The sequence below is a fragment of the Chelonia mydas genome, chromosome 13, assembly GCF_015237465.2.
Source record: "Chelonia mydas isolate rCheMyd1 chromosome 13, rCheMyd1.pri.v2, whole genome shotgun sequence".
Lineage (NCBI taxonomy): Eukaryota > Metazoa > Chordata > Testudines > Cheloniidae > Chelonia > Chelonia mydas.
Window position 1 is genome coordinate 13,814,091 of NC_051253.2, and position 27,006 is coordinate 13,841,096.

The window sequence follows — 27,006 nt, forward strand, 5'->3', positions numbered from 1 at the left end:
GGGGCAGTTTTGGGTACACAACCAATGCATAATCAGCATTTTAGAGGAAGAAAGGATGAGTTAAATTGTAATGAATTTAACAGTGTCCATCACTTAAAAATGCAGAGGAATGCCAGCAACTGCAGCATTCTTGAGGTGAAATTGTTTTCAGCAGCTAGGCAAATACAAGCAGAGTTACAGACTTAGAGGATCCAGAAGCTAGATGAACAATTTCTGCCTTATTAAAATAGCCATTAGATAAACTATAAAGGTTAAATGTGATTATTTGAATCTGGAAAGTTAACAGACAGAAGGGAAATGTATTTATTTGTTGAGTGTAACAGCTGGGAAGGCATTCATTTTTAAGTCAGTAATATTAATTTTTTATACATTTATAAATCTTGCTTTGAGTCTGATGCTCTGTTGACATCATGTATGTATATTTGTATACAGAATACCATTGGTGTGCATGGCACTTTACAGAAAACAGCCTTTTACTATTTATAAATAAAATCATTGGGTTTATCTAGTGCAGTATTCTACCTCCAGCATGGACAATAACTAGTGCTTCAAAAGGTATAGAGCAGGACACTGTTCCTGCTCCTTTGTCTGGTTCTACCTGGGGGAGGATAACCCTGGTGCAGACACTGCAAAAGACAGCTATAAGACTGCCTTCTAAGGGTGCTCCTGCACGCCCCAGCATAAGGGGAGTAGGACCAGGAGCAGGAAGGTGTGCTGGGGGCTGGACTGTAGCAAAGCCCAGAGATTCTGGGCAGCTCTGCAGCCTGCTTTATCTGAGAGGCCCTCAGGGCTACCTACCAGGGAACACAGCAACTTCGGGCCAGGAGGGTGTGAAAGAGGCTTAATCACCCTCTGCCTACGCGGCAAGTCCTGCACTTCACCTCTTAAAAGTACAGCACAATTTCACTCCAGGTGTCCTTGTGTGGTCCACTTCATGGCACTGTCTGTGTGCCCTCTGAGGTGCATTATCGGATAAGGCGGGGAGGAGTGCCTTTCTCAAATAGTCTCACCAGTGGAGACATGATGCCACATTACATGAATCACTGATCTGCTGTGTGTCAGAGGAGATTTTCCTGTCTTTGTGACAGGTTTCAGAGCAGCAGCCGTGTTAGTCTGTATTCGCAAAAAGAAAAGGAGTACTAGTGGCACCTTAGAGACTAACCAATTTATTTGAGCATAAGCTTTCGTGGCCTACAGCCCACTTCATCGGATGTGACACTCACTAGGTGCCACTAGTACTCCTTTTCTTTTTCCTGTCTTTGTGTGATCCAATACAATGGGCACATAGCTCTTAATTTTGTGTCTCTCTCATTCTACCACTGGGAGTTACGGACACATATTTAGAGAGTAGCGTATCTGATTATGGAAACTCCCCAACTATTCTAGAGCGTGTGGATTCAGATTCAAGCAGTAAAAATACTGCATTGTGAAAATGAGTGTGTTTCAGAAACCTTTTGGATCCACTTATTCTTACTCAGTGCTCAACATCCACTATATAAATTACAGCTATTACGCATTGCTACTGACAGATATGCAATGAATCGTTGGGAAAATGAAAATATTTGAAGACACGAATCACTTTCTCATGATGCTTCCAAGCACACAGCCTCAGAGAAGGATGGTCTTGTGCTTAAGGTGCCAGTATAAGAACTGAGAGAGCCAGGGTTTCTTGCCAGCTCAGCCACAAGTCTCCCATGTTATCCGGGGAAAGTCATCTGTGTACCTTAGTCTCTTCATCTGTAAAAAAACTAAATGATGAAATATTCCTCTCTCACAGAAGTGTTTTGAGGATAAATTTGTTCATGAGGTGATCAGGCCGTAAGATGATGAGCACCACTACATTTTTAAAATGAAATGTTTGTGTGCATTAGATATACGCTTGCAACAAAATGATCCATTTACTGTGCAATTACACAGACTCCAAAACTATAGCAAAGTACTTCTAAGTAATCTTCAGAGCCTGTCAGGTTTCACCCTAAGTCTAACTAAGGAAACAAATTTCACAAAGGATACAGTTCAAACGCAGTAAGAATTAATGGGCCAAATTCACCACTGTTATTTGCATTCCAGACTTGCCTAACACTGAAAGTAGAAAATATACCAGCAGAAAAATCTGACCTACTATCTTCTTGGGTCAGATCTTGCTTTTGACTTTTATGCTTTTGATACAGCAGGATGTTGATTGCAAAGAACAATGGAAGGAAAAAGTCTAGAGTTATTTATTATCTTCGTGCTCTTGCCTGAGTACCATAGGCTTTACTAGTTAAAACATAAGAATAGTTACTTACAGCCTAGGTCTGGTGTCACATTGCAATGAGAACACTTACTTTGTGCTGCTTTCTACTTGAAAGAGTCTCAGATGTTGATTATACTTTACATCTGGGAATGTTTGAGGTGGTTTCTGGATGAGAGCAGGAGGTTAGTAAGTAATTTTCCACAATACTTAATTTGAAATACTATCTTGAGAGTTTATGGGACACATGCTAACCAAGTCATTAAGCTGTCAATTTACTTAGGATAACCTTCCTAATATCAAACATTAAACAGACATCTTTATGATACTTTAAAAAGGTTAGGAAGAAATATAAAAGTACTACCGAAGATAATGTCTTCTAGTTTCCTTTGATCTAAGTTTGAATTAAAGACTAGTGATTGACTATACACACTAATACAATGTAAAGCCTGAATTCATGGAAGTAAAATGTAGGATGTAGGACAGCTTAGTGTAGAAAAATTCATAACTGGATCCATATGTATTTTATGACCAACAAATGTCTACCCGGATTAAACCTAACAAAATACAATAGCAGGTAATGAAGACAAGAACTAGAGGCCATGTTATGAAACAAGAATATACAGAAAACTCAGGAAGAACTATTTCACTAGGTGGATTAGGATTTTAGATTGTAATCTCTTTGGAGCAGGACTGTCTTTTTTATTCTTTGTACAGTGTCTAGCACAACAGGATCCTGGTCCATACACTATGGTAATACAAATAATAAAGAAAACACTGATGGAGAAGATCACTAAACCAAATAATGTTAATCACATTTAAGAAACAAGGGGCATTCAATTTATGCACTCTGCCTGAGTGAATTATCGGACATCTCTGATGGAAACACTAACTTGGGGCTTGATCCAGAGCCCACTGAAGACAATAGGAACCTTTCCATGGTTTCAATGGGCTTTGGATCAGGCCTTTGGAAAACAATCCATGGTGCTCATTCTGGCTAATTCCCAGGGAAATCAATGAGAAGTTGGCTGGAGTAAAGACTCCAGGCTAAATCTTTGGATTGAGACAAACTGGGGTTGGGTTGGGGGGAAAGAATATCACACAATCTGGAATTACATGAAGAAAATATGGTACACTCTTTGGGCCTGTTATTTTGAAAGTTCTGTGCATATATTAATCAGTTTCACATGCATTTCCCATTGAGTATTTACACACACACACACACACACACACCCCTCATTTGTCATATCCATGTGAAAAACACCTGCAAAGCATCTGCCACTTGTAGAGAAAACTCAGTCTACCTTGTGTGCCTGCTCTAAGGCTAACAGACATAATAACGCAGTTCTATTGCATTAGGGCCCTTGTGCCGACTAGAGGCTGCACTGAAAATAGCATTACCAGCTTCCCGTACCAGCTCAGATAACAGTATATGCACAGGGACCCCATTCAAAAGGTATCACTAGCTATCCCCAGCCTTCAATTTGGATGTAACCAGAAATTTCTGTTAAATAATTATTTACACCTCTGCATTGTTGACGTAAACCAAATCATGTCAAAGATGGAAAGCAGGAAACCCGTGTTGTATAATTACTTAGAAAAGAGTACGGCTGAGCTTTTAAAGGTGAGTTAGGCATCCAACTCCCATTGAAATTATTGGTCGGTGTCTAACTCCCTTTGGCTCTTATGAAGATCTCAGCCGATAACTCCATTCAGCAAGCATGTGCCCAACTTCAAGCAGAGGATTAACCCCATTGACTTCAGTGAAATTACTCATATGCTTAAGTACTTTGCTCAGGACCTGTGATCCACACCAGATACAAATGTTGGCTTATGAGAAGTAGCCTCAGATTCTCAGTTCTACCCCCGACAGTGACTCTTTTGTTGACTAATTATGTTTCTTTCCCCTGTTTTTCAATCTTTCCCTACTTTCCATTTTATCCTTTTCCCCTCTGAGTATTGCTCTGTTCTGCTAATAACTTTTACTGCCTCCCTTCCCCCAATGAAGAACAGTCTGGGACATTTACAGCCTATTGAGAATTCTCTCTGATTTTCCAGTTTATTGGCAATTCAAGAACATGTTCTGTTGAACCCTAGAGTTACTAGCGTTTGTGAATTGCATTGTTCAAGGATTTCTGAAGAGTGACCAAGATGAAAACCCTCTGTTTAATCTAGCAAAAATAGATCTTACTTCAAGACTTAAAAAAAACAAAAACAAAAAACAAAAAAAACCTCTTCTGCATTTACCTGGGCTTTGCAATTAGGACATGTGTTGCAATTGTTTTTTTTCTGAGCATCTTTATTATTTGTTATGGGGAAAATTTTCATAGGCACAATGAGGAGTAGGGTATCTTTGTGCCTCTAAAAAATCATCCCGTTTGTATTATCATGGCACGTAGAGGCTCCAGCCAAGAACAGGGCCCCATTGTGCCATGCTATACAAACCTGTCATGAAAAGCTTAGTCTATTTTAACCATATAAACCCTACAATTTGAGACAATATTCTCCTCAAACCCTTCTCCCAATGAGAGAAGAGGTTGGAGAACCAGACTGGCTTCCAAGTAGGGGAAAAAAAAAATAGAGATTTTTATTATATCTCTTGAGTATTGATCCCGGTTTGTTACCTCACTTACAAATGAAACAACCATTTCAGTTCAGAAACTTTACAGCTCAATACACTGGAAAATAAAAGTCCCATAGTACCTCTTTTTTAAAGTATTATGGTCTTGATGAGAACCATTATACTGGGCTAGTGGTGTTATCTTTATATAAAAAAATTGGATTAGAGGTCTGGTCTTAGCCAGTTACAATAAAAGAGAGAGACAAGGCAGTCAGTCAAATTTCATTGCCTTTCTTACTAAAAATTGTCTTTTTTTATTTAAGAACAATGTATAACAAAGAGAGATACACAATACCCAGTCCTTATGGAACCAAAGCTTGCAGCTGATGGCAGCCTGATCCCAGTCCTGTCCGGTTCAATCAATAACTCAAACTTACATTCTTTTATAGACAGACAGTTGACAATCGATAACTTCACTTTTTACATTAAGGACCATTGTGCATATCCACTTTTTTCTGGTACACATTGCAAATTTCCAAGTAAATATTGCAATACACAAATTTTCCATACTAATGCAGCCAGTGCATCTTGAAGTTAGAACATTTATTCTGATAAATAGGATATTATACTAAACATTAAGCAGTTAAACTGTCTTCTTTAAAAAGATGACAATTTTATTATACACATTATTCTTAATGCTTGCTAGGGCGTTTGATTCACTTGACAATAGGCCTTTACATAGCAACAGGTCCTTTGACCGAACGGTCAACAGTGGTTAGAGCAGAGCACTAAGATTTTGGACTATGAATCTGTTTCGGATTCCAACCCTGGTGTTGCATACTGGCTTTAAGATTTTACTATAATTAGTGTCAAGTTTGATTTCATCCTAAAGTTTATGTTTCATATGCTGGCTAGAATGATTACAGCTGCACATTTTAGATTGTTTGATACGTACCTATGGGTCTTCCCTATTCTAGATGCACTTGCCTTCTCAGCCCCACTTCTATCAAACAATTCTATGACCTCATACTTAGTAGTTGTTTTTTCAGAGGAGGTTAAAGAGCCTGCTACTTCAACAGGAGAGGGTCTTTATTAGTTATCTTTCCAGCCAAGAAAACATGTAATTCTACTTAAATATTAGAGATGAAGAAAGTAAACGAATTAAAAACATCCAGCTATAGTAACAATAATACATACTAAAGAAAGAACACAGATTGAACGTTGTCAATGGAGATTGTTGCACCACTTGTAGTTGTTCTATTAAATAGGATGGACTTCCCTATAAAACTTTATCTTCCTCATTGTTACAGCCTTTTGACTCTGATATTCAGCAATTTACAAATACATCAGGGGGTTACACAAGGTGGAGAAAATATCTTGTTCCTACAAGAATGTGCGTATCTAAAATCCATCCTGTCAAAGCCCAGAGGAACAAAATAAATAGTTATGGATCCTCCTCTGTGACGTGAGGAGTGTTCAAGTCCACATGGCATTCTAATGTCCCATCCAAAGCAGTAGGTATTTTCATATTTTGCAATGATATTTGCTGACTTCACATTTGCCACTACAGCATCAAATATAGGTTCTATACTCATGGGAATGAAGTAGTGTAACCCACACACTTCCTAGGTGTGGTGTTCTGTCCCATCTAGTGGCACAGAGACCACTTAGAGAGAGAGAGAGAGATAAAATGAGTCTGCTCTACAGCCTTAGCTAACAGCCAGCTGGTTTTTAGCTCATGCAGTAGAGGCTCCAGAGGTCCCCGGTTTGATCCCGCCTGCCAATGACCGGGGTCTGTCGGCGTTACAGTAATACAGGGGTTCTCAAACTTAATTGCACCGTGACCCCTTTCTGACAACAAAAATTACTACACGACCCCAGGAGGGGGGACCAAAGTCTGAGCTCGCCTAAGCCCCGCTGCCCTGGAGGTGGGGGCCAAAGCGCAAGGGCTTCAGCCCCAGGCAGGGGGCCTGTAACGTGAGTCCTGGCACCCAGGACTGAAGCCCTTGGGCTTTAGCTTCAGCTGGGGGCAGTAGGGATCGGGCTTTGGCCCCAGACCCCAGCAAGTCTAAGCAAGTCCTGGCAACCCCATTAAAATGGGGTTGCGACCCATTTTGGGGTCCCGACCCATAGTTTGAGAACCGCAGAAGTAGTAGATTGTAGCAATTCTGGCAGGCGGTGCCAACATTTGATCATTGAAGGGTGTGATAGAGAAAAAAGTATAATGTAAGTAATATTTACTTGGCACAAGACGTGTTTGCTCTCTGGAAATCCTCAATATGCCAAGTGACCAAAGTTATGAGAAATGTGGCTAGATCAAAAGATTTGAAAGAAAAATAATTTAGAAAGGAGATGTTTTGGGAATTCAGGTACCACAGCAATGAGCAAGCTATAAATACCTTGACAGACAGATCAATAAATCCATGTTCAACACTTCACTTTCTTTGCATCCGAACAAACAGGAAGCAGGAAAAGAAATGAGGACACGGAAAACTAACAGTGCACTGATGGCTCCCTAAGTGCAGATTCAGAGAAATAATTTATCTAATGCCTAAATTAAAATGGAACAACAATAGCCTCACACTTTTATATTGATTCAGACACATGGCAGCTACTACAGCAAAAGCTTTACACAGCTAAGAAGAAATCTTGAAGTCAAATGGCAGGAATTAGTTATGGGTGAAGAGATTCAAACAATGCCTGAATAGATACCATTGGGACAGAAGACTTCCGAGTCTCCCAGCTCAATGTTTGACTAGACCACTAAGAACCAGAGGGAAAAAAAAGATGACATTCAAGAAGTCAGTCAAAAAGGAATTTGATGAGATAGTAGCAAAATCAGAGATTTCATGGATAGAGCTCTGAAAATCCATACAATGGAAGGAGAAAAGAATCAAATTTCCTGGGTATGTTGAATGAGAGTTTCAATCCTGCTTTGGTATTTTTTGTTATTTTCCTGAAGGATAGGAGCCAAACAAACGCAAAAGGTAGAATATAGCATTAGAACAGTCAGCATCAGTTCATCCAGATTAAAACTTATTTTTTTTAAAATCATCATATGATTCTTAATTTCAGCAAGTAAATGCTACATATTGTCAGGTTTACGGGTATGATCCAGTAAGGTGCTGAGCCCTCTGCCCCCAATCTAGCAAAGCACTACGCAAATTGCAATTATAAACAGAGATCAGACCTCAACCACACTTATAAAACACTACCATGTACTACACACGCTGCAGTTCACACCTTCATGGTCACACATGGAAAGCAAGATAAGCCTGCAGTCAGTAACAAGCAGAGCTGGGTGGGGAAACTGGATTCCCATCCTGCAAAAATCTTTGCTAATTCAATTTTTTTCTCATTCTGAGTTGGCATGAACCAGAGACCTTTGTAATTTTTCAAGGTCCCTGTGATCCACTCATGCCAGAATAGCCAATAGTCCAGTGGTTAGCCCACTAAAGTGGGATGTTGGAAACCCAAGTTCAAGTACTTATTCTACCTAACTCAGAGCAAGGACTTGAACCTGGATTTCCCACGTGAGTACCCTAAGCACCTGGCTATTTGTGGGGGAAAGGAAGTCAGTCAGTCAGTCAGTCAGACTCTCTCCCTTCCCTCCTCCCCAAACCCTACAAACAAATTCAAGCTTGGACCAGAAGAATCCTTCCCAATGAAAGCTCATGGAAATGTATCAGTTTTAACTCAGCACTTTCTAATGAAACCTTTTTTCTTTTGTTTTTTTTTTTTCAGAAAAAATTCCCAGCCAGTTTTTGTGACCAGACTTCATCAAATGAGCAGACTTGGTCAAAGTAAGAAGAAGGTGCTATGCAAATTTTAAAACAGACAATTTAAATTGTTCACTTTGGGACATCACTGCCACAGGCTAAGAACTAACAAAAACAGCTGCTGAAAGGCAATTAGTTATGTACATTAATGGATTAACAAATTAATCTGCAGCTAGCAAGGTTCTATCACTTCACTAACCAAATGGTAATATTGTTAAACAGTACTTTGTTGGAATTTACATTTCATAAACTAGGAATGGTGGATAACATGGTCACACGGAGTGATAGTGAGCAAGCAACTGGCTGTGTCCCTTAATTATTTATGTATAGGCTAACACTTTAATGTTTTGTTGCATAATGTAGTCTGCAGCAAACTCTGTGATGGGTTAATCCACGCCAGGATTCAAACAGACCCTGTTCCTCAGTCTGAGCTGAGAGTCAATTTTCTAGAGTCCCTGTGTCCCTAGCAGCCTTGGTATAAAAGTTTGTTACACCAGGGTCTGCCGCAAGAGAAACTGCATAAAATGGCATTCTTAACACTCCTACATTGGTATGTATTAATATGAATCTAAATAGCCAAAGTATGTTGGTTCCCACGAGCACTAATTCATTAATATAGAGAGCCACCAGACAAAATGGGACTGACATGGTGTGATCCTAAGGCCATACTAATGCCAGGGAGCAGAGGCTGACATCAGGAAGTGAGTTTCAGTTGGCCTGACCAGCTCAGTGTACCTCAATTCATTAATGTCATAATCTAACAGATGTCACGTAAGGTATCCTTGGAAAACCAACACACTGATCATTACAGTACACAAACCCCACAAGAATATTAAACACCCAAAGGGCTGTACAAATGCAAAGGAAATATGGAACTAAAATGTGTTTGAACCAGACAAGTCTGGGGATTGGATAAACAAGTTTTTTTTTCTCCAGACACAGCCAAGGCCGATGCCTCCATTCAAGTGTAATCACAGACATCTGGCAATCAGTCAAGTGGCCATCCACTGGCATACCGGAGACTGCAGGGACAAATCAATTTGCATTGTAAAAAGCATGAGTGGGGAAGAAACGGAGGTGAAAGTAAGCCGGTATGCCCCGGTACGGTGCACCGGCAAGAGCCGGTGAGCCGTACTGGGGTGGATCGGCTTCCCCAGGTGCAATTTAAAGGGCCTGCGGCTCCCAACAGTGGCTGGAGCCCCCGGCCCTTTAAATTGCTGCCAGAGCCCCGCTGCCGGAGCCCTGGGGTAGCGGCGGCGGGGCTGGGTGGAAATTTAAAGGGCCCAGGGTGGTAGAGGCGGTAGAACCCACTGCTCTGGGTTGCACCCAAAAAACCAACATGTGTGTATGTAAGACTCACCAGTTATCTCCCAATAACAGTGCCAGGACAGCCTAGTTCCTGTTCTCAAAGATAGGAAAAGAGGGGACATACATGTTTTCCAAGCACAGTCCCATAGCCTATGTCAGAGAGGGTGGAGGAGACAATGTGTGTGTCTCCGTATACAGCTTGTGTTAGTGCTCAAATACAATGACAATCATAAATAGGATACCTAGTCTGTCTCGTTAGGAGATAGATATATTGTTTTTACCCCCCTCACACTGTTGTCACGTTGGACTTTGGGACCACACGAGTAAAACAGTGTAATCTTACTACAGAATTGAATAATGTGTGCAGAAGGGTGATTTCTCCCCCTTAGTATCACTACACCCGAATGTAACCTCATTTACCTTGTAGACCCTAAAATAAGATGCTAATTAGAACATTAAATAGCTATTAGCCTTTACATGTGTCACGGTTCCTTCCCCACTCTGAACTGTAGGGTACAGATGTGGGGACCTGCATGAAAACCGCCTAAGCTTACTTTTACTAGCTTAGGTTAAAACTTCCCCAAGGTACAAACTATTTTACCCTTTGCCCGTGGACTTCCACTGCCACCACCAAACATTTATCTGGGTTTATTTATTAGGAAAGCGTTGTTTGGAAATGTCTTTTCCCCCCAAAATCCTCCCAACCCTTGCTCCCCACTTCCTGGGGAAGGTTTGGTAAAAATCCCCACCAATTTGCATAGGTGACCCCAGTCCCAAACCCTTGGATCTTAAGAACAATGAAAAAGCATTCAGTTTCTGAAAAGAAGGATTTTAATAGAAGTAAAAAGTAAAAAAGAATCACCTCTATAAAATCAGGATGGTAAATACCTTACAGGGTAATTAGATTCAAAACATAGAGAATCCCTCTAGGCAAAACCTTAAGTTACAAAAAGACACACGGACAGGAATATTCATTCTATTCAGCACAGCTTAATTTCTCAGCCATTTAAAGAAATCATAATCTAACGCATATCTAGCTAGATTACTTACTAAGTTCTAAGACTCCATTCCTGTTCTGTCCCCGGCAAAAGCATCACACAGACAGACACAGACCCTTTGTTTTTCCTCCCTCCTCCCAGCTTTTGAAAGTATCTTGTCTCCTCATTGGTCATTTTGGTCAGGTGCCAGGGAGGTTATCCTAGCTTCTTAACCCTTTACAGGTGAAAGGATTTTTCCTCTGGCCAGGAGTGATTTTAAAGGTGTTTACCCTTCCCTTTATATTTATGACAACATGCATTTACAGCATGTTAGTGCTGAAAGGCAAAATAGTTGCCTTTTGTATGTAGATTGGACAATCTAGTCTGCTTCTTAAAACAGATGATCAAAGTTCTCTGTTGTCTATTTCCATTTTATCAAAGGTAAGAATTCATCAGTTCAGTGAGGCCAAACATACAAACAAGTGGACACCTAATTAATGCCTCTCTTACACTACTAATATTATTGATGACATCTACCCTACCAGTTCCTCTCAAATCACGTTGTATAAAGAGAATTAATACCAAGGAATAGGCTCTAACTGGCAGATGTTAAGCAAAACTCAAAATATTGATTTAAAAAAAATCAGTAAGCACCAGTTTTAACTCTGGAGAAGATTACTGGCATAAAGGAGTAAATCCTGCCTCCTACCATCCTTTGTGGCTATGCTGTGCAACTGGAGTTTCTCACAGAGCAAATTAATCCGAATTAACTAAAGGCATGACTTTAATGTGGATTAGTTAAACCACATTAGACCTCCTTCTGGATGCTTTCATTCAGAATTACAGCGGTCTTAATTCAGTTTACCTACTTCCAAAGTGAAGTAGTGCCATTTTAATTCTGAATAAAGGCGTCCACACAGGGATTCAATGCAGTTTAACTGATTCACTTTAAATATTAATCCAGATTAATTTTTGTGAGGGTCCCTGTGTATACAAGCCCTAAGAAATGTGCCCCGCACCATGCATAGATACCACAAATGTTATTGAGTCTCATGGGCTGCAGTCACAGTTGGGGAGCAATTCCATTGCTGCTTCATAACTACAGTATAGGAATGAGACTATATTATCTGTTCCCCAATCTCTGATATATCCCTGCACTCAGGCTGTGTGCATTGAACACGATCTGATCCTATGAACACCAACATACTCAGCTCAAATGAAAACTCCCTGCAGCCAAAACCATTTGCAGAGCCATCCGTGTAACTCATATAGAATACAAAGGAAAATGGAAAATGCTAATTTTACTGGGTTCTGAGGTAGTTTGCTTGAGCATATTCCATCCAACAGGATAGCTGAGGAACTTGTTTTTGGATTCAGATTCAGACAGGGATGCCACACGAACAGATGGCTACAAAGAACCTACTGTGGAATTGCTTCTTGGAGACATTAAATGAGTCAGCACTTTCAGTCAACTATAGTAGCACTGCGAGTATGGAAGCCTCTTTATACAACTGCTACAGTTTAAACCTGCACACAATTCCTGGCTCCAACACAGGCATACTGGATGATCTTGGGGAAGTCACTTCCTTCTCTGTGCCTCAGTTTCCCCATATGTAAAATGAGGATAATTATACTTACCTCCTTTGGAAAGTGCTTTGAGAGCTACTGATGAAAAGCATTGTAAATATATTATATTATTAGAAGTGCAGAACCTAAATGTTTTGTAACTGCTTAAAAAATTACACACACACACACACACACCCTGGAAGATCCAGCTGCCAACTACAGAGTCAATCAAAACATGGATAGAGAGACATGGTAGGTTGGAAAATACATTGGCCAATCTAATTTGTGAACTGGAATCCAATAAAGTGACCCAGATTGAGATTAAGTAGTTCTTTCATAAACAGCATATTTAAAGCCATTTCCAAAATGGCATCAGTAAGACTTCTAACATGGCAATGCTAGCGTATTGGGACTTCTGCCATTGAATTCAGTTGGCGAAAGATTAAGTGCTAAACTTTCAGAAGCAAACATCTCTTTACTTTGCATGTGTGCAACCTCCTGGAATTTAAAATTAAGTTTAAATATGCAGCCTCTGACTTCTGTTTGTCCACCTGGGGTTGTACACAGACAAAATTTGGCTTCTGATGGACCAAGATAACTGTCTGCCAGCTTTGTGAGTGCAGTAACATTTTGGATACAGTTATCTAGGGATAAATCATTAACAGTGCACAGTTATGTATACTTGACTTATGAGTACTGGGCATCTGTTAAAGCACATTTTTGAGAATTCAACCCAAGACACTATGATCTGCACCTGCAAATAACTGCAGAATATATCACACCCAGCATTACAATAATATCAGTACTGCACACTGAATATAAACATGTCTGTTTCAAAGACAAAACTGAATCTGATCGGTTTAAACAAAGATGCAAATAGTTAGCATTTTTGGCATCAGTTAGAAGGATCGTTCCTATGATCAACAGGAATTACCAATGACATCACTTAACTGATTTGAGGCCTGATCTACCTATGATGAGGGCTGAGAAGCTTTGGCTTCTCATTAATACACTGCACCTTAATTTGAACACAAAGCACTGGATACTCAGTTGGTGCAAATGAATCTAGTTCCATTGGCTCTGATTTACACCAGCTGAAAACCTGGCCCAAATCTCTCAAGAAATAGATTGAGCCAATACATCCTCAGTTCTCCCTACACACGTTCTATAAAACTGCTATGACTTAAACGTACTGCAACTCTTTGGGTCTTCTTTGCTTAGACCATACGCAATTGGAGTCATGGGCCATCTTTTGGTCTTGTGTTTGTACAGCACCTAGTACAATGGGGTCCTGGTCCATGACTAGGATTCCTAGGCAGTATGCAATACAAATTAATTTACGTTTAAATGTTTTATCTTCGAAAAGGACCTGACTGCATTATGTTTTCAGTTCCTGAACAAGACAGTCAATATGGAAATGGAAAATTCCTTTGTGCTATTTGCAAAATATGATAGGCAATATCCTCAGCTGGTGTAAATCTGTGTAACTCCATGGGCTAGATCCCCACCCACACTGATTTACGTTATCTGACAGTCTCCATGTGTTTTTCCCCTCATTAATATTTTTCACAAGAAAATCCCAAACACAAAAGCATTACAACACATCTAGTTGCTCAAATTATTTACGGCAGGGGCTAAATTGCCTTTAAAAAAAAAAAAAAAAACCTAGCAGGACTTGCAATTTTACTCTGATCAAAAGCAATGAATTTTTCCTTTGACTATACAGTGGACAGAATCCCAATTAATGCTGGTGCTTTGACTTCTATTTTTGTCTTTTAGTGCTCATTCACATAGCAGTGCAGTAAGAGATACCTCTTCCCTGAAAGCATTCTGAGCATCTTCTAATGGGTTACAAATTGTGATCGGAAACCTGGTGGAGCTATCACCACGGAAAGCTGATAATGTCAGATATGAAGATTGGGACACTGGTCATATAGGATTCAGCTCTTTTAGAGGAAATGTCCCCTAGACTGAGAATGCAGGATGGTCTCCTTTTAACTGAACACAGTCAGTCACTCTCTTTTTTACATTACAAACTGATATGAATGCTTGTTGTTTATCACTGCACTTCTATAAGAAGAGATAATTACAGGCAGGCGGATATTGGAGAAATTTATTCTTTCACTGTTGGGCACAGCAGCCATAAGATTTACTATTTAAAAAGATATGTCTACAGTGCTGTGTGAAGTACTACGTGGCCCTTTCGGATGAAACACACTATACAAATGTAAAATACAATTATTACTAAATAGAAAAGTACCAGGTATTACACAGCTGCAAACAAATTTCAGCTGAAATTTGGGTTGTTTAGCGTGACACTATTATTACCCTCCCATTGAAGGGGAAAAAAAGATATTGTTATTGTATCATCAGAAATAGACTGCTACAGACCTAACAAACAACGCATGCAAATGCAGATTGGTTCACTGGTTTGGCAAACGGAGTGTTGACGCTGTACTTTATTTATAAAATATAACTGCACTTGGCAGCACAGAGGACTTTATTTGCCTGTAATACCTATTTAATGTTACTGTGTTATGAGCATAAATGATATATTACATTATTCATAGTGATCAGGCTGTAATGACCATATAAATCAACATCGTTTTACAGAAGACCATGTACATTTCTTCTCCTTCCCTGGGTAAACAAACAAATGTATACAAATCAAAATAAATCTCATGAGAAGCTCACTTCCTATGTGTCTTCAGACCAAAACGGTTAGGATAAATTAGTCTAATCTGCGGTTTGCTAATAAAGAAAGAAAGAACAATCTCACATAACATATATCTGTAGATCTCGGCTGGCATAAATGAAAATTGCTCTGTACTGCACGGTTTCCAGAGGGAATCTAAAGCCTCTGTCTTTCAACAGACACGTCAGTAGGAATTCAGATCAATAAAACAGAGGTGTGTGTCTCCAACGGACAATAAATAGAAGTGTTTAGCATTGTACCACTAGATAGGTCTGTAATGTCTTTTTTGATCACATTATAACACATAACATACATGGGGAAAGCCTTCTAACCCAAGATCTCAAAGTGAAACATTGTATCAGGTGTAGAACAGGAGAAACTATTATCTAGTAGCTAAAAATAGCTTAACTTATAGCATTTGATATTGGAATACAGCTAGGCCACGATAATTCTTTGTGCACGTTTAGTACCAGAGCTAGTGAAATTTTTTTTCAAACAAGAAATAGGGTGTTGAATATTTTTCCTGAAAAAAATACTGTCATACATGTTTTTTCAAAGAAATTTCAAAACATTTTTTTTAAATTTCAAGTTTTGTGGGGAAATTTTCAGCATTTTTGTATTGAAGTATGGATAATTTTCACTTTTGTTTAAAAAATTTTTTTCTTCCTTCCCTAGCCTACCCCCACGAGAGAAGGTGGAAAAATTAAAAATGAAATTTCCCCCCGCCCCTTTACTTTCTCTCACACACATTTTTTCCCCAGTGGAAAGTAGGGGGAAGTACTACGAATAAGACTGTGGGATTTGTCTCACCAAGATGAAATAAAATTTTAAGTGACTTGATTTAAAGAGAAAAATCATATCAAAATGGCTTCATTTTTGATAAGGGGAGGATTCCCATTTTAAATTTTTTCCACTAACACCAAAAATGAGGATTTTTTAAATGGGGAGGGAACATTTTTGATCAATTCTAATTTGGCATCCTTCATCAAAGGAATCCAAAAGGATCTGATCAAAACTCCACATTTCCATTCTCAGGAAACTGACATTCCAATTTGAAACAAACAAAAAAACAATTTTCTGAACTTCTACTGAAATGAAAATTCTGAAATTTCAGTTTCAGAAAAATTGTTTCAGAATTTCAAAATTTTGTTTTGAATTTTATTTGATGTTTATAAATTTATTATTTTATATTACTTCATGACATGTCAGTAATAGTGCCTGTTATGACATGTAAATTCCATATGGTTCAAATACTTAATTTTTATATATTTTTTTTTAAAAATCAATAACAGAACCTGCTTCTTCAGATGTTGCAATTTGTACTAACTAGCAGCTGCCATAACTGATTTTAAAAACAGAACATTTTAGCTATTCTGTCGGAATGACATGCCAGTAGCAGAAGAGCATATTATAGAATCATAGAAATGTAGGGCTAGAAGGGATCTTGAGAGGTCATTAAATCCAGCCCCCTGCAAAGAGGCAGGGCCAAGCAAACCTGGTCCATCCCTGACAGGTGTTTGTCCAACCTGTTCTTAAAATCCCTCCAATGATGAGGGAAGTCTATTCCAGTGCTTAACTATCTTGACATTAGAAAGATTTTCCTAATATCTAACCTAAATCTCCCTTACTGAAAATTAAGCCCATTACATCTTGTCCTACCGCCAGTGGACACAACAAGCAATTGATCCATGTCTTCTCTATAACAGCCTTTAACATATATGAAGACTTATCAGGTCCCCCTTCAGTCTCAGAAACATGCCCAGTTTTTGAAACCTTTCCTGATAGGTCAGGTTCTCTAAGCTTTTAATCATGTTTATTGCTCTTCTCTGAGCACTCTCCAATTTGTCCACAACTTTTCTAATGTGTAGTGCCCAAAAGTGGACACAGGTCTCCAGCTGAGGCCTCACTAGTGCCTACAAGAGGCGGACAGTAACCTCCCATGCCTTACATACAACACTTCTAAATAAATCCCCAGAATTATATTAACCTTTTTTGCAACTGCATCATACTGTTGACTCATTCAATTTGTGATCCATTATAACTCCCGGATCCTTTTCAGATTTTTCCTTCCTAAGTGTAGTATTTCACACTTATCTTCACTGAATTTCATCTTGTTGATCTCAGATCAATTCTCCGATTTCTCAACATTGTTTTGAATTCCAGTCTTGTCCTCAAAAGTGCTTACAACCCCTTCCAGCTTGATACTATCCTCAGATTTTATAAACATATGCTTCACTCCATTATCCAAGTCTTTAATGAAAAAATTGACTAGTGCTGAACCCAGGACTGACTCCTGCAGGACCCCACTAGATACACCCTCCCAGTTTGACAGCAAACCACTGAAAACTACTTTGAGTATAGTCTTTCAACCAATTGTGCACATACTCTATAATTTTTTTTCCTCCACCAGATTTCCCCACATTATGGACATATCGTGAAACCATGTAAAAATAAACATAAAAATGAGAACCTACAAAAATTGGAAATAAAATTCCTTTCTTAAATCAATTTTCTTCATTTTGAAATTTCAGCAAGATCTGCACTGCCAAAATTGAAACATTTCCCCTCCCTCCCGAAAAAAAAGTTGTTTTGGAGTAAATATATTTTGATAAAAGTTTCCAATTAACTCTACATCCCAATTTACTTGTCCGTCATCAGCTAAGCTTGAAATATAAGGAGTGAGTTTCTTTGGTCAAGTGTTAACCCACAGAAAGTAGACATGTCACCAGAAATTCTGGCAGTGAAATGTGACGTGTGTCTTGACTCTGTCCCAATATCAAACCAATAAGATCTATTAATTGTTCTGTTGTTCACTCACTGTGTTGCCCTGGACTGTCTGGGGTTCACTTTATGCATATGTAAGAAAAGGTTAACCTACCTCATAGGACTTTTGCAGATTTTTTTTTTTTTAATATCTAGATCTTACGCTGTGGATCTCAAAGCTCTCACAAAGGAGGCAAGCATCATTATTCCCATTTTACAGAGGGGAAAACTAAGACACAGAGAGGTAAAGTGACTTGCCCCAGGTTACTCGGCAACCCCATAGCAGAGCTGGGGATAGAACCCAAAGCTTCGGAGACCTTGTCCAGTGCTCTTATTAACATTTGCCAGATTCATTGAAATGCTTGCTTTGTGTGGAGGAAAGGGAAGCATGAGTAAAATTTTGTGGGAAGATGAAGGTGTATATGACATTTGGTGTAGTCTCATGCATTCCAAAAGGATTAAAAAAGTTGCTCGTCAGAAACACTTTTTAAGACCCAAGAATAAATCATCGCTGGCAGGATTGGCATGGCAGGATCCAAAATGTAGTGAACTCATTCAAAGGCAGGAAAACGATTCCAACCTTCCCTTCAGTTTGGAGACAAATTTTAAAAGGGCACCTGGGAGCTTCCAAGAGCCCCTTGCAGCACATCACTTCAACTGTTAAGAAGATAATTTAAAAGCAAAATATCTCCTTGGAATTGTTGTTGATGCACAAAACAGTTGGAAGATATATTTAATTGTAAAGACACCTCAAATGAATGCTTCCAAACAGTCACTGGAGGGCACCTTCATTTCGTTATAACCAGCTTCATCTCTTATTATCCAGGCTGACGGGCGTATAGGGCTGACAAAAGGAAAGAAAGTCTTAAGGGTTATGGTAATGAAATGCAGGACATCTGGTTTCTTTCTCTGCTACAGCGTCCTTGTGAGGCCCTGGGTAAGACACTAAGCCATGATCACGCACTGAGCTCCGTTACAGGACTGAGGCCATAATCTCTTTGCACTTTAGCTTCCCGATCTGTAAAACAAAGATAATACATACTTCCTTACTTCACACGGGTATTGAATCCAGTAGGGCCAGTGAGATGTTCAGACTCTACAACGAATGTCATAGGAGATCCTTTAATTAAATAAGTAAATCTAGTGTCCAGGATGCAGACTGAAGAGAGGAGCAATGCTTTAGACTGGCATGGCGGGGAGCAGTCATTATCCAAGAACACAAGCCAGATATGTTGTTTTATTGAATCAAGCCATTAATATAGGCTGTTTACTGGCAAGGTACAAAAAAAAAAAAAAAAAAATCAAGGACCAACTCACAAGTAGATTGGCATGCAATTTGTGTTTGAATGGACTAGTTAATTGTGAATAAAGCTGTGAGCATCTATGACTGCAAATATCTGACAGCTTGTTTGATTAGAAGGAAGCCGGGGGGGGGGGGGTAGAGAAGAGCTGTGTCCATGCCACTGTTAATAATTGATGGAGCACAATAATTAACACATGGGATGCAGGCCACAAATCTATTGGCACCTAATAATTATGAGTGATCAACAGGATGTATGACAATCATAGGGTGTGCAAAAAGCTTTTCTTTTTAAAGCAATGGGAAAACAACTTTATTTCAATTTCCCAAATCTAGCTGCTTATGAAGGTAAATATAAATTCAGGCCACAACATTTGGCTCTCAAGTTCAACACCCTAAAGTTCGTGTGTGTGGATCAGAGGTTTTGTTTTAGCCAACATGGCCCAGAGCCATTTGCAAAATTCACTCAGACCGGGATTTGGACTGCTATCTTGACTAAAAGTAGGGTGACCACTTTTGAAAAAGGCAAAAGCGGGACATATGCAGGGGCCCGTGACAGTCTCCCACCCCACCCCGAGGCCCTGCCCCCTGGCCAGCCAGGAAGCCTGGGCCACTGCAGAAAGCCTGGACCCTCTACCTGCCCTGGGCTGGGTGCCTGAGAGCAGTCCCTGTCCCCCACCAGAGGCTCAGAGCCCACCTTAGCCCCCACCCTCCCCACCAGGAAGAGGCTGGCGCTGCCCCCGGAGCCTTGGGCAAGCACAGAATGGGACAGTCATTCACTGCACAGTCATTCAGCTCGGGACCAGGACTTGAACTCTGCATTTCAGGACTGTACCACCCAATTCGGGACAGGTGGTCACCCTAACTAACAAATAATTGACTATACTTGTAGTTCAATATTAAGAATGTTCAAGAGATCAAGTAACCAAGCTCAGCCAAAGCAATACATACAGGAAAGAAAGAGTTGATACATCACCAATCCTTCCCAGGAAGTGAACTCTCGCAGTGTGTTCAGTTCACCTCACACAGAAGATGTGCTTCCCAAATGACCCCTTAAACTAGGGATCTTTTACAATACACACAGCACTGTTCACATCACTAAGATTAGCCAGCTAGCTAGACTGTGCCAGCTTTGACTTTGAGGCCTCCTGGAACTTTCCTCTGCTCTCATTTTGAATATTAAATTCTAAACATTAAGGGGCACGAAGATAATCTCTAATACAAAGCATTCATACATCTTACTTTATTTCCACACTGTACCTTGTCCATCTAGCTTTTGACAGTTTCTGTATTTTCCTAGGCCAAGTGCTGAGCGATACGTGCCCCAGGGGGTATCATGCCTCAGCAAAAGTGATCAAGAATAAGCATAGTACAATTTAGCCTGGTGACCCATCACATACATATTTTATTAATACCATGTGCATAGTACCTATTCATGTCGTCTGTGTATATAAACCTATAGGCATTGACTAACATGATCAGCATTCAAGGATGTTGATTTCATGGGAAAAGGGATCTAGGTTGATTTCAGACCTTTAATTAAAGTTACTACCAATATTTTCCTTATTGCAGTTTATTTCCTTAGACAGTGAGGTGCCGTGGACAGGACATTGGACTGAAAGTCAATACACTAATGCTCTTTTCTCATCTCTGCCAATCACCTGGTACATGACCTTGGACAAGTCACTTTACCTGTCTCCACCTTCCAGTCTGATAAATTCTAACAATATTTATGCTCACTGAAAGTTGCTTCAAGATCCATAGATGACAATACTTAGCTCTCCTATAGCATTTAACACATGATGAGTATAATGGTCCATTTTTAAAGTCCAATCCTGTTTCTACCGAAATCACTGGATGGTTTCCCACTAACTTCAGGGGGGGCAGGAGCAGACCTCCCAAAGCAAACACCCTGCCAACTACTTCCTTTCACTTTTCTATTCTTTTCCAATTCAGACTTATCACAGCTGTGCAGTGAGTCATAGCTCACTCACACACACACACACACACACACACACACACACACACACACACACTTGTATTTATGACTGATTGAAATCAAGGGAAGATATTTATTTTCATGAAATAGCAAATAACGCCATCAAGTGCGTCACAGCAAGCTGACCCCAAACAACAACATTTTGCTTTTTTAAAAGTGACAGAATTATAGTCCATTAAATCATACGAACAAGCACTTCAGCTCTGCCTTACAGCAAATAAAATCAGAATGGTAATTGAGATCATTTGGCATGAAGTACTGGACATACTAATGGATTGTGGCACAGCTCTGTTGCCAAGCAGAGCCCACAACTATCAAAATGTATTTCCCTTTTCTAGCACTTTGATGTAATGACATAAGAGTTATAGCCCCCTCTGGGCTCTAAATTACCAAAGTAATCAAAGAGTTGTTCAAGTGGAACCAGGACACACAGTAGAGCCCATGTGTGATTAAAGTGAGCTTGATCCTGAATCCCATGCATATATAAAAACTCCTGTGGAAATCAATGAGCCAGTGGGTCCATAAGGAATACAGGGTAACATACTTATTAGCTCGTAATCCTAGCATAAGGCCACGTGTACAATAGAAACTTTGCTTGATGCAAGTTACATTGGCATGAAGCTGCCAGAGTTACTATATTGCTTGTGTGCTTACATACTTGAGCTTCTTGCATCAGTGCTGTCCGTTGTTGATGCACAGGGGAATGGACCATGGATAGGTATCCCCAGTGTGCAACCTGTCACCATCCAGCACAGTATCTTTTGGGAAGTTTTAGCAAGGCCTGGTGAGATAGAAACAAATCTAACTGGGAACAAGAGGTCAACTTCCCACAATGCAACTGTCTCTGTCACATGATGTCATCTATATCCCATAATTTTGTACCTTAAAAAAAAAAAATCCCACAAACCTGCACAGCCCTCCTCACTGTCTGCCATCGCTGACAGAAGCATGGAGCCTGCAGAGCTCCGCACAATTGTCATGAGCATTGCAAGCACAGGACTTGTGATCCTCTGGTATTTGCAGAGCCATAAGAAGAACTGGATCAGTGGGAGTTGTTATGATTTCTTGGAGGACAGATTCCTGTGGGACACAGTAAGAACCTATTCAAGGTTTATGTTGGTGTTCGTAGATGAGCTGCAGATGGCGGAGCAGTGGTTCCCAAACTAGGGGCGCCGTTTGTTCAGGGAAAGCCCCTGGCGGGCCGGGCTGATTTGTTTACCTGCCGCGTCCACAGGTTTGGCCGATTGTGGCTCCCACTGGCCGTAATTCACTGCTCCAGGCCAGTGGGGCTGCGGGAAGGACGCCCAGCACATCCCTCGGGCCACAATGCTTCCCACAGCCCATATTGGCCTAGAGCGGTGAACCATGGCCAACGGGAGCCACGATCGGCCAAACCTGTGGACGCGGCAGGTAAACAAATCAGCCCGGTCCACCAGCAGCTTTCCCTGAACAAGTGGCGCCCCTAGTTTGGGAACCACTGTGGTGGAGTGTCACTTCTGGGCCTGACAAAAAAGAGCACAGGCTGTGGGATCACATAGTAATGCAGATTTGAGATGATAAACAGTGGCTGCAGAACTTTGGATGCACAAGGCCACATTCCTGGATCCGAGCTCAACCCAATCCTCCAGTGCAGGGACACCAAAATGAGAGCTGCTCTGACAGTGGAGAAATGGTGATTGCACTGTGGAAATGTGCAATGTTGGATTGCTACTGGTCAGTGGGAAACCATTTCGGAGTTGGAAAAATCCACTGCAGGAGCTGTCATCATGCAAGGGTGCAGGGCCATGAATAGTTTCCTGCTATGCACAACTGTGACTCTCGGCAATTTAGAGGACATAGTGTTTGGATTTGCAGCAATGGGGTTCCTGAACTGCGGTGGAGCAACAGATTGCACACATATCCCTATTTTGGGACCAGACCACCTTGCCACAATAGGAAGGGCTACTTTTCTACAGCCAAACAAGCATTGGTGGATCAGAGGAGACACTTCACCAACACCAATGTTGGCTGGTCAGAGAAGGGGCATGACGCTCACATCTTTAAGAACAGAAAGCTATAAGCGGGGACTTTCCTTTCCCAACTGGCAGATTACCAGTATTGATGCAATTAGTGATCCTGGGGGACCGAGCCTACCCATTGGTCCTCCTGCTCTTGAAGCCTTACACCAGCCACCTTGACAGCACCAAGGAAAGATTCAGCTGCTGGCTCAGCACGTGTAGAACAACAGATACTTCCCTATTTGGGCTTTTCATACAGTAACAGAGAGATCTAGTAATACGTGTCCATTTCTTCCACTGGCATCACAATTATAAGGAGATAATTCAGTGCTGCCATAGTTTCCATTCCATCCTGAGCTGTGATACCACCCTTGAGAGCTGGGGACACTCTAGTTAGAAGTCACATACCCTGGTGCATATTCTGTCCAAACGGATGCTCTGCTTCAATACATACAAGCAATGATGGTAGACTGTATTTATATAGCACCTGTGATGGGTTCCCCCTGGGATGCCACCTGAAACTGGGGTACCACTGAGCCCCACCAGCCTGGGCTCCCTTTACATTGTACTGCTGTGACCAGCCTGCCAAGCCCTCTCCCAAGCTCCAGCCTGCACTTTACCAGCACACATAAAGGTAGGGACACACTAGCTGTAGGACATACAGATGCTGTGATCAGCTCTGCATGGGAAGGCACAGCTAGGGCACCTCCCAGTTCCTAAGGCATGCACCGCCCTCTGGAGTGTAAATCCAAAATTATGCTACACAGGGATCTGTACAGCATAAGTTCATGAAATTCAGTCCCTCCCTCAATATGGAGAAGGATATGCAACAGCTTTCTGCCCTGAGTTATGACTCCCACACACTGGTTTTAGACAAAGCAAAAATAAGTTTAATAACTATAAAAGATAGATTTTAAAGTGATTATAAGGGATAGTAAACAGAGCAAAGTAGATTACCTAGCAAATAAACAAAACACACAAACTAAGCTTAATATACTAAAGAGATTGGATATGAGTAGCAAATTGAGATGATCCAGGCAGGCTGCAGAGATTCTTAAGGGGCCAGCTGCACTTGTTTACACCTTAAAAACTCAGGTGTTCCTTTCACAGGCTAAAAATCCCTTTAGCCTGGGTCCAGCACTCTCTCCCTCCTTTCAGTTCTTGTTCCTCAGATGTTTCCAAGAGTCTCTTTGGGGTGGGGAGTCAGTGAGGAACCACGATGATGTCATTCCCATGCCTTAAATAGGTTTTGCATATGGCAGGAACCCTTTGTTTCAAAGCTTGGTTCCCACACCCGTCAGTAGAAAAACACTGGTATTCCAAGATGGAGTCCAGCACCAGGTGACCAGGTCACATGACACTGTTGTGTCATAGCAGTCATGAGTCAAAGCCTGTGTACGGTATCCTCAGGAAGGCTTCCTGGTGGGAGATTAATTTCTTCCAAGACCTATTGTTTTCTCCTAAAAGGCTCATCAACCTGAAAGGGCCCTTCACAGCCAGCCATCTAGACTGAGCATCTTTTGCCTAATCAGCGTTCCCCAGGTGTAAACACATTTGTAATACAGATATATAGTCAATATTCCTAGCTTCTGATACACAAACGATACATATATAGAGATAGGATAATCATATTCAGTAAACCATACCCTTTCCTATGACACCTCCCATGACCTATCTTGAATTATGCCATAGTCATATCATCATAACATCACGGTGAAGAATATGGGATGCAGTGTCACTGCACCTTCCACCCTAAATATCCCCAGTGCGTTTGGGCTGGCACTTTCAAAGATGTCTAACTTCCTTAGGCTCCAAAATCATACTGAAATGGGAGTTAGGTGCCTACCTCCTTTTCTCAGCATTGAACTCCAGCCACTTCTGGAACAAGAGGGGCAGCAGCCAGCCAGACCTCAAGGAGAAGAAATTTTGGCCAAAAAGGCAGAGGCCAATTTACAAACAATACTTTGGAGACTTCAGTGTCCAGGCAGGTTAAAGAGTGTGACAGATGCAATGCTATGAAAACAGCACTCTCTTTATAAATGATATATGTCTGAATGGTCTCCTTCTCTATGTGCTGGCTAGTGATTGTATTCCTGGTTAAATCGGTCAGAAAAAGGATGCTTCCTGCAGGAACAAACTCCTTCTGTAATGCTTTTGTTTTGGAGAACTGCACTTTGCTTTATGAAAGCTTCCTGGTCACTGGTAACCTAACATTGCACCCAACGTGCTAAACTGAACTTTGACCTGCTGAAGTTATGTCAGTGAATTGCAGGAGTCTGCTGCCTAGGACCCTAGTTGGGAGGGAGAAGAACGTGAGATTCCACCATGAAAAAGGTGACTGCTTGAGACTTAAATGGGGTGCCCTCATAGAGACCATGAGGGGGTCTGAGGTGCAGCTAATTTGGGACTATTACACAAAGGTTCAGTTTTTAGGTCTCATCTGAAATATCCAGACAGTGTAAACTGCATGCATCTCAATTTAGGAGAATAAATTGGTCCTACCAGGACATAAATGGGGTAATTCAGGTATTTCAGAACTAGATGCTTAGAGCCTGACTCCAATTTCATTTAGATGGAATTACACCAGTGTAAAACCAGTTAACTTCCATGGAGTTACTCCTGATTTACAGGGGTATGAGATTAGAATCAGGCCCACAGACTATGACACATACGCACAACACTTACTTCATTGTCTTCACATCACGCAGCAAATTGCAGTATTTGGCTAAACAGAGAGGAAAAAATAACGGGAATTTTGCCATGTGAACACAGTGTGGCAAGAAGTGCCTTTGGTTGCTATTGTACTGTAAGTGCAGCTCAGCAGCACACAAAATACAGACATTAATTATTTCAGTATAATCAATTTGCAGCTTCTTTATCTTTTGCTTCTTGCAGATTCTTTACCTAAATAAGTGAGAGCACTAAAACTAATTTTTCCTTTGCTGACAATGGAGATTGTATTGTTCCCCAGATGAACATAACATGCTAGGTAAAGGGGCAATTTCATCTGCTGTAGTGAGGTTACTAGGAGAGAAATGCCACAGTCATTCTACCCATCAATATTTTTAATTAAAACAAATTATGTTACTTCAGTATAGGAAATAAAGTCAGATTCATTGATAGCCTGGGACTCCAGTGATATTTCTGACAGCACCTGATGAACTGAGGCAAAAAAATTACAAAATTAGTCCATCAACTCTCATAATGTATCTAAAACTATAGAAATAAAATCAACATGTCAGCCTTAGTTATCGCACACCCTCCATCTGTTATTTCCTTCAAGATATTTCACTGGCACAAAAGACATATATAGCTGGCAGGTCTATATTATATAGAGAGATAGTTCCATTGACTTCAGTGGAGCTATGCCAATTTACACCAGCTGAGGACCTGGCCTTAGACTATATAAAGGTTAGTTACACTGGCTGGTGGCTTTCCAGGATAGCGAAGGATCAACTTCGCTCACAACAGAGTGTGGTTTTCTTTGGCCATTTTCTACTGTTTACTCTCTCTTTTGTACAAAGATGAAGTGCAAGAAGATGAAGGATTTTCATCCATCCCATTATTCTCCATCACTGCTGTCCTTATTAAACATCATGCACAATCACTGATTATATATTCACTGCTGTACAGGGCACCGTGAGTTACTTTGAATCCCTGAGATTAAAAAGCACCTTAATCAGGTGTTCTTGTTTTGGGATTTTTAAAATCAGAAAGCCTCTCCCCCAAACACTGCTAACATACACACACACTTTCTCTCTCTCCCCCTCCGTTCATTTGGGAGTCTTTTTAGTTTATGCGGGGGGAAGAGCCAACATTTGGAATTACT

At 40.7% G+C, this 27,006-nt stretch overlaps 1 protein-coding gene across 6 annotated transcripts in view; it reads right to left on the reverse strand.

Annotated features, from left to right (window-relative positions):
- DOK5 (docking protein 5) overlaps positions 1–27,006 on the reverse strand; it is an 85,863-nt gene that overhangs the window by 45,676 nt on the left and 13,181 nt on the right. The gene's annotated exons all lie outside the window — the stretch shown is intronic.